Source organism: Amphimedon queenslandica, unplaced genomic scaffold, assembly GCF_000090795.2.
Source record: "Amphimedon queenslandica unplaced genomic scaffold, v1.1 AMPQUscaffold_13212, whole genome shotgun sequence".
Lineage (NCBI taxonomy): Eukaryota > Metazoa > Porifera > Demospongiae > Haplosclerida > Niphatidae > Amphimedon > Amphimedon queenslandica.
This window is the reverse complement of record NW_003546552.1, coordinates 25023-33295: the sequence shown is the minus strand read 5'-3', so window position 1 is coordinate 33295 and position 8273 is coordinate 25023. Positions and strand designations below refer to the sequence as shown.

Sequence of the window (8273 nt, the reverse complement as noted above, 5' to 3'; positions counted from 1 at the left end):
AGATTCTTATAATTGAAGTGCAGGGGCTATTTTCCTCTTATTCTGACGTTTTGACGGCAAGCGTGGCACTAACAGTGTCAGAATGCAAATTTTGATGGTATTCTTGCTTTAAACATTCTCTGTGTTTTTAAACTGTTAAAAAGATCATTATAAAGGTTCATTTAGTTGTTCTGAGGCACTGAGAAACTTGTTTGTGTTGCACTGGCTGAGATTCATGCAACCCGTAGCCAAAAATTGCACGACTTTGCCAAGTTCAGGTACCACTTTTTTGCATATACTACCCCATAATTTATACACCATTGTGTTTAAAAAAAGTTTTACTTCAAATTTCCACTCCGGCAAACTCCTCAAAATAAACAGTTTTGTAGTTTTGACCCTTCAAAAAAGAGAAAATTACAAAAAATTATTAATCTCAATGTAAAAATGGCGTCAATGACAGTGGTATCTTCTAGAAGGTCGGGTACCATCACAACAGTCACTGATCAGGATCAATTTTGGCAAAAGAATAGCTATAGTGTTTAACAAACTATATAGACTGAGGCACTTTGATCAACTTCTTTACTTTTCAAGCTGTAAGGTGCTGAACTTATTCTACCATTACTACACTGTATAAAATTAAAAGTCAGTATCCGGAAAGTATACTAGAAATTTCCTATCAATGACATTCCATTTCTGGACATGAGTGCAACAGCTCTCGTTAGTCATTATTATAAGCAGCGTTATGTCGTGCCACGACTTTTTGCAGCCTAGTTTGCTAGACTAGCTTGAAAAAAGAGGCAAAAAAGGATTCTGAACAACTACCCATGCTTACTGTTGTGATGCAATTTCTTAGTTTCTTTATGGCAAGCCGGACAAAGGGAAACTATAAGTGGAAAAGACATAGATCAAGGAAAAGTAAGAGGTCTATGCCCACTGCTCAAGGTCTAGAGAGCTTACTTGCTTTTCCTTTAGAACTGAAACTTCATGCCGGCCATGTCGCAGGATATGCATGCTTACCAGGATGTAGGTGAGGCACTGAGGCTATCACTAGCTCACGTGATCCATTCAAACCAGTATCAACCGTCCAGCCAACGACCATCATATCAGTATTTTTTCATTACAGTCATGTCACAAAAATATTAAAGTATTTAAATATCATTAAAATAATAAAAAATCAACATTGGTTTGAATACAATCTTTCTTTGAATGTCGTTGATGAGTACGAGTAGCCATTTTTGACCACACCCACCAAAATCCAATGACGTGACGTGCATGACGTCTTGAATTTTGGTGGGTGTGGTCAAAATGGCAGCTTTTTCCATAGATAGTAGAGTAAATGAAAGGGATAGGAAACCACCGTTCCCGGCAGGAAATGCTAGTTGCTAATACCGTATTAAATTGAACGGATTATTAGAGTAAAATGGTGTATGAAAAATTAGAATAAGGTCCTGCAGTGATGACAAGGGCACTTCCCTGCTGCATTCTGAGCTCCAGAAACAAAATGAATAGCTTCTTTGCTATGTAGTACCTTCTTTATGGCTGTGCTAAATATTCTATTTTCTTTCATATGATATTTATGCTCTTGTATCATTCAAAATTATCTCTAATTGTGAGAAATTGTAAAACTGAATATTTATTTTTATTTTATTTATGAAATAGAAGGAAAGCCCCAAAACATGTGGAAGACCTCCGCATTTGAAGTACAGACTGATACAAAAAAGTTTAAGGCTAGAGTATTTGTTACTGGCGAGTTAAGGGTACAAAACAAAAGCAAAATTTGGGTCTACTTTTTGCTTAGAAATCAAAACCATACAATATTTCCTATTAGAAGATGTTTCAAGACCTCGGTTATAACATTGGTTAATGTCTTTTAAACACCAATAGATGGTTCATAAAATTGACTTTCAGAAAAAGGTACAAAACAAAATCGGCAGTTTGGACAACTTGACAGTAGGAGTTCAAGATAGGATTTCATTCGGACCATTAGTGCAGTCCTTCTGAACCAGGTATCAATGGATAGATATGATCTTGATCTTTGCAGCTGATCTGGAACTGGATCTGTACTCCATATCGGACACGAATTATAAGCCAAGAAGTCCAGTGATGGTCCTCCATTTTCCTAGTTTCCCGGTAAGAAAAACGACAACTTGCATACGTCGCTAGGCAACGCATGACATGCCTATAAATTTTACGGTGGTTTCCTATCCCTTTCATTTACTCTAATATCTATGATTTTAGTATCACAACAATTTATTTAAAAATCTAATTAATTTTAGAGAAGTTTTACTGTACACACCCAAGAGTTACCATGCATGATCCGTGAATGATGGGTATCAGGCCTGGACCAGGTTTGATTCTATAACGGTCCAGCATCGACGGCCATCACTGCTGAATCGAGGCTGTTGCTCTGGCCTGGACCAGTATCTATTTCAGTCCCGATGTAGTCATAGCTGATACAGTAATGTCTGTTCATCAGCACTGGTCCAGGCTGTATATCAGTACTGGATCAGATCGATGCTTTTCAAGATGGCAGCCCCGCGTGGACTATCTGACATGTTTTGTTAAAGAAAATCATCTTAATCTGACTCTTTAAGAGAAATCTCGTTGGCTGTATACACTAGGGCTAAATCACTGGATGTTATGTGAGTACCGTGGACTACATTAAATGTTATACCGTATTTCCTTAAATAAAAGCCCGGGCGTCTATTTCCTAAAATGATACTTGGACCTCCAAAAAAATATATATAAAAATAAAAAAAACTTTGGCCCAGAGCGGGATTCGAACCCGCGGCCTCAAGCTTTTGACTTTTGGAACTTCAGGCATTGCCCACTAGACTACTGAGTCACTCCTAGGCTGGTGTTGCGTATTTATAGTTTAATTCTATTGCTACCCCGGCGTTTATTCAAATGCGGCTTCTATTTAAGGAAATACGGTACTATTTTTAGGCTATTTTGAACCATTTATTACATAAACATGAGTAGGATACACGATATTTTGAGTAAAAAGTAGGCACATGTAGATACACAATCAAGCTAAATAAATTAATTGAGCAGATACATGACTGGAAAATAAAACGACTGACACCTTCCAATTAAAGTTTACCACATCTTGCCTACAAAATCTCTATGATACGAAAGTAGAGACCTGGGTGGAATTATCAAAGGGGTATAAACTGCATGAACAAACTTATAATAAATTTAGGCTAATTATTATTGTGAGATTAATGACTTCAGTTTAATTGACTATAATTAGAAGTACATACCTTTCATTATGGATTCTCCGTTAACTTTCTAGTATTGAGCCAAGCATTGAAACAGAGCCAGAAGACCTTTCTGCAATAATCATGACACTAGTGAAGACAATGAGAAATCAGGCGTAAAAATGGTTCACTACATGTGATTGTAACTATGTTTTTAATTAGGGTGAATGTATTAGTGATCATGATGATGAAGATATTGTACTGAGAGACTTATGAATGATAGTCACAAGTGTGGTAAAATAGTTTATTGATTATGTGTGTAATTGTTACTTTTCCTTAGAATTTTTGATGCGGAAGATTATTCTGGAAATATTAGTATAGTAGGTGCTCCTTTAATTCATATTAATTTATTAATTTAGCAAGGCCACTAGTATACATTCTATAGTTACCTTATCTCACTAAGTTTCAAGACAAGAATATCTTAGGTTTGTTTAATTTCATGTGAAAAGCTAAATTCATTATTCAGGTTGTGATGAACTGAAACTTTCTTGTTTAAAGCTCTTGTTAAGGTCAGTTTAATCATAGTGTTTTAATTTATTATCATCATTTGTCATTATAGTTCACTTCATATAGCATTGAATTTTTTTGTGAACCTGCCTTCATCATGCTGGTTAAGGAAGGTATGTAGTTCCTTTGCTTTTGTAGAATTTATGCCTCATTATAGTTATGTTATGGAACTAAGCTTTGTAGGACTATGTGTGACAAGATACCTTTGAAAAATCTGCTTCACTACATGGAACCGAGAGTTCATTAATGTTAGAGATTTTGGGAAATTAATTTCTCAGTAATGTAAGTTTATTATTTTAGTGCCTTCTTAATTTATGGCTCTTTAGGTGTCTTAAGTTACAAAACATGAAGTGTCTTACTTGTGGAACATTGGTAGACTATGATAAAGAAAACAATTATAATCTTTTTTTTGGTTTTAATAATAATTCCAAATCATTTTAAATTAATAATGAATAATAATTAAGTATTAATTGAATTGAGCATAACAGAAAAACGTCATAATGAGGCTTAATGAATATCGTTATCGTTGTCGGATCAGGTCTGGCACCAGCATAAATCGTGGCTGATTCGTCAATATCGGATCAGGACATTGCCCCAAATCCTCGGTCCAGGCTCGATCATCAGTAATGATTCAGGCCTGTATCAGGACTGGTCCATGTTCCAACTCTTGGGCGTGTACAGAGGTTGTTTTGAGGGTAATAATATTTGCAAATGACCTGTATCCGGAGGTTCACAAAATTAATTTTTTTGCAAATTTCCACTATTCTGGCATCTTATAACATTTTCAAGGAATTTACATGTAATTATACAAATCTTAAAAATCTTTGAAATTTGCAAAAGTTTTATCCATGAAAAACCGCTATAGGGTATTAAAATTTGCTTACTTCATCTTCACTGGATACTGCGAGATACTTCACTTCAACCGTCTTTCCACTTTCAGTGAAAGCGATCTCATTCCTCAGCTGCTGCTCACTGTATTCAGTGGATAGTATTGATATGGTGCCTCTGTTAGTACCAACCGTCCCAAAGGAAGTCCCTGTAGACAGTGAAGCAGGTACAGAATGTATGTTGTAACATGTTAGGGACTGTAATCTATGAGGAGAGAGGAGGAAGAGGAGGGATTAGTAAAATTATGAAATTTAGTTGAAACTGTAGTACTGAGCTTAAGTGTGGTAATCATGTGTAATTGTGGCCTTTTGTCAGATGGTCATAACTCAGGATTTTGTTGTCGGAACCAGCTCAAACTTTCTACACATCATAAGGACATCAATATGCATCAGAAAAAGTAATAAAAATTCTGGGTAATTTTGGAGCCATTTTCCAGAAAAAATATATAGCCTTGGGTATTTTTCAGAATTTTGAAATTTTCTTAAAATACCTGTAACTTCAAAAATTGAAGTCGGAATTAGCTCAAACTTCTACACACCATAAGGACATCAATATGCATCAGAAAAAGTAATAAAAATTCAGAGTGATTTTTGAGCCATTTTCCGGAAAAAACCATGGGCTATAGCCTTGGGTATTTTTCAGAATTTTGACATTTTCTTAAAATACCTGTAACTTCAAAAATTGAAGTCGGAATTAGCTCAAACTTTCTACACATCATAAGGACATCAATATGCATCAGAAAAAGTAATAAAAATTCAGAGTGATTTTTGAGCCATTTTCCGGAAAAAACCATGGGCTATAGCCTTGGGTATTTTTCAGAATTTTGACATTTTCTTAAAATACCTGTAACTTCAAAAATTGAAGTCGGAATTAGCTCAAACTTTCTACACATCATAAGGACATCAATATGCATCAGAAAAAGTAATAAAAATTCTGGGTGATTTTTGAGCCATTTTCCGGAAAAAACATATAGCCTTGGGTATTTTTCAGAATTTTGAAATTTTCTTAAAATACCTGTAACTTCAAAAATTGAAGTCGGAATTAGCTCAAACTTTCTACACACCATAAGGACATCAATATGCATCAGAAAAAGTAATAAAAATTCTGGGTAATTTTTGAGCCATTTTCCAGAAAAAACCATGGGCTATAGCCTTGGGTATTTTTCAGAATTTTGAAATTTTCTTAAAATACCTGTAACTTCAAAAATTGAAGTCGGAATTAGCTCAAACTTTCTACACATCATAAGGACATCAATATGCATCAGAAAAAGTAATAAAAATTCAGAGTGATTTTTGAGCCATTTTCCGGAAAAAACCATGGGCTATAGCCTTGGGTATTTTTCAGAATTTTGACATTTTCTTAAAATACCTGTAACTTCAAAAATTGAAGTCGGAATTAGCTCAAACTTTCTACACATCATAAGGACATCAATATGCATCAGAAAAAGTAATAAAAATTCGGGGTGATTTTTGAGCCATTTTCCGGAAAAAACATATAGCCTTGAGTATTTTTCAGAATTTTGGCATTTTCTTAAAATACCTGTAACTTCAAAAATTGAATTTGGAATTAGCTCAAACTTTCTACACACCATAAGGACATCAATATGCATCAGAAAAAGTAATAAAAATTTGAGGTGATTTTGCGCCATTTTCCAGAAAAAACATCTGTATTTTCAAATTTTGGCTCATTTAAAAAATGGCTATAACTTGAAAAGGTTAAACCAAAATGATCTCATAGCATAAAGACACAAATATAAATACACATAAATGTGTATGTGTACACGTATGTACAAACTTTAGCAACTCTCTCCCTAGTCTCAGGATCAAATCCAAGTACTGTCCCGTTAAGAAGTAAAGACCAGACTATCATTGGTTCACTCTTACTCAGTGCAAGATCTCTTGGCTCATCTTCTAAATTAGAGAGTTGAGATACGTGTAGAAAAAGAGACAGAAAAAAGAAAAACATATTTGAAATGTACGTGCATGTACATGTACATGCACATTTTACATGTAAGCATAGCTACATTTTAAACCCCAGCCAGATTGACTTACGGCAGAATGTCTCAATAATCCCACTAAATTTTATCAACATCAAATAAAATATTAACAAAAATTTTGCAAGTCAAAAATTCCAATAAAAATTTAAGAAATGAAAATTTGAGGCCACAAAAATATGCCAGCTACATGTATACAATATACATGTACATTTTACATGCACAGTATAGCTATGTGTACATGTTTGATTCTGGTCAGATTGACTTACGACAAAGTGTCTCCACGTCAAGAATATGAATAGTTTTATTAAGTGATCCAACCCAAACGTTATAATCCACTAGCAATAGACAAGACACATGGACTATCTTTCCTCTCCTAGAGTTCATTATCTTGAGATCAGAGTCAAAGCACCTGTCCTCCATATCGTACACACGCAATACTCCATTACCCTATGGGGGAGGAGAGAGAAAGAGAGGTGGGATTTTGAATTTTTGTTTAAATTGCATCATACAAGTACGTACATGTACACATGCATTACATGGAGCTAGTATTGTACATGTATGATTGAAAGGGAAAGACAACTGTGTAGCGGGATATTTTAGAAGGTAATAAGTTTGGCGAATTTGGCAATTTGATAGCCATTTGCCAAAATTAAAATTCGCTAATCACCAAAGTTAAGCAATTTGCCAAATTTTTTATTTTCATTTTATTATTATTTTTATTTTATTATTAGCAGCAGGCTGGCTATGCAAGACTATACCATAGTATCCATCATAGATGCTAAAAACACATTTGTAGTATCAATCAGTATCTATGGATCCATAGATATTACAGACTATACAACCTATAATGTAGTTATGTAGTCTATAATATCTATACTCCTACTTAGTAATGCTACCATGTTACGTATGTACATTGACTTGACTGCTATTTTGTATCAAACTCCCCACAAATTAACTAAAGAAATAACTTGATATAAAAGAAACTAAAGGCACAAAATGAAAGGCAGCAGTAACAAAAACAGCAAAAGATAATAATAATAGTTAATTAATATTACAATAGTGTCCACACACTGTATGAGGCTGTAAACTGAACATTCTAAAAAGTAATGAAGAATAGATTAATTATAGTTACTGCTTCTAAAAATAAAGTAGCTAATAATAGTAATAAATAGATAAATTATGATTGAAACAAATCAACAACTGATTCACGATTATCTCTCAGTCTAACATCAGTAGAAGTTGGTACAATTTCTTTCATTTGTTGATCAACAGTTTTATGTGATTTGGTGAGATCTTGATCATCATCATCTTTATCTTGTTTCTTGAGTAACTTCTTAATTAGAGCATCATAACATTTCATATGTGATAACTGCAGGTAAAGATGATAAATAACAATCAAAATAAAACTAAAAATGATAACAGATGAACAAGTATTGTACCAGATCAATACTTTACTGTCTTCATTAATAGCTACAGATAGACCAACCATGATACATAAGTTAAACAAGAACCAAACTTCAAGTACATTGTTCATTCTTTTCTTGTAAACTCCACCAAAACAATGACTCAATGATAGCACAATAGCTAACACTGTCAATAGAATTGACAATAGGAAGTGCTTTGACTGAATGAAACTGTCAACT

The 8273-nt window shown here is 34.1% G+C and overlaps 2 long non-coding RNA genes across 10 annotated transcripts; one reads left to right on the top strand and one right to left on the bottom strand.

Annotated features, from left to right (window-relative positions):
* Positions 1-299: 299 nt before the first annotated feature.
* Positions 300-1004, bottom strand: LOC109584397 (uncharacterized). The gene is made up of 2 exons (XR_002185974.1): positions 937-1004; positions 300-862 (listed from the first exon to the last, which is right to left on the bottom strand). It is a non-coding gene; the product is annotated as an uncharacterized LOC109584397 (long non-coding RNA).
* A 1252-nt stretch (positions 1005-2256) lies between these two features.
* LOC109584402 (uncharacterized) lies at positions 2257-4192 on the top strand. Of its 9 annotated transcripts, XR_002185985.1 has the most exons (8): positions 2258-2621; positions 3275-3473; positions 3520-3559; positions 3603-3664; positions 3706-3748; positions 3813-3859; positions 3904-4028; positions 4073-4192. It is a non-coding gene; the product is annotated as an uncharacterized LOC109584402 (long non-coding RNA). The 9 variants fall into 9 exon arrangements; XR_002185981.1 differs by having other exon boundaries at positions 2257-2621; positions 3275-3355; positions 3402-3473; positions 3520-3748; XR_002185978.1 differs by adding an exon at positions 2926-2985 and having other exon boundaries at positions 2257-2621; positions 3520-3748.
* The last annotated feature ends 4081 nt before the right edge of the window (positions 4193-8273 follow it).